We start from the raw sequence: 888 nt of genomic DNA, 5'->3' as shown, positions 1-888 counted from the left end.
TGACTTCTACACTGCCTCGTTTTCTTTTTTCACCTCAACGATCGCAGTTATGTTACAAGCACCGCGATAATGAGGCCACCGGACGACGGGAGACCATGCTCGCCCAGTTCCGCACCGGCACCTGTCGGTGCCGTGCATTACTGCAACGGCGGGCGGCTGGCAGTGGCGGCATGGGGTGCCGATGGTGTGCTGCCTACTGCTGCGCCGGTACTGTGGTGCCCCCATCCCCCGTCTGTGTTTGCTATGAGGGCGTCCGACCCGGTGCTGTGCCCGATATGCTACGCTTGATTCGCGGATCACTCGAGGAGGGTGGGCGAAGCACACGCTGTTTCACGCTATGGCCTTGCACGCAGTAATGTGGTTGCGCATGCCTCGCTCGCGCCGCGTGGGCTCCTCACCTGTCTGCTGTCTATGGCTGCCTCGTATGCCCTCTCAGGAGGACAGGCCGTGCGCTCTTTCTCTCTCTGCGCTGGCGCGTGCCTATCCACGGGTCCCTCCCGCTCAACCCGCCCGCGCCTATGAGAGGCGTGCGGCCCTGCGGAAAGGGTGGAAGACCCCCGCTGCCACGAACTCACAGCAGCGTCCCGCCTGCCGCGGTGCATGCGTGCAGGCCACCCAGTCACGCCCCCTCCCCCTCCAGACACCGAGGTTGTCGTGCGGCAGGCCCCGGCGTGCAAGGATGCGAGCTCGGAGCACAGGCGCTGTCATGGAGAGCCGGCATGGCGTATCACGCCCACGCAAAGCATCGAGAGGTCAGCCGCGCACGCGTGATGGACGAGAAAGGCGCGAGGAGCTCCACACCAATGAGCGCCACAGCGCATACGCGCGCAACATGCGGCGTCTCGGCCGTCCAACGGGGCGGGCTGATGGGGCGCAGGTGCTGGAAGC

The sequence above is a fragment of the Leishmania donovani genome, chromosome 29 (genome assembly GCF_000227135.1).
Source record: "Leishmania donovani BPK282A1 complete genome, chromosome 29".
Taxonomy (NCBI): Eukaryota; Euglenozoa; class Kinetoplastea; order Trypanosomatida; family Trypanosomatidae; genus Leishmania; species Leishmania donovani.
The sequence above is the reverse complement of the archived record's forward strand: the minus strand, read 5'-3'. Positions refer to the sequence as shown.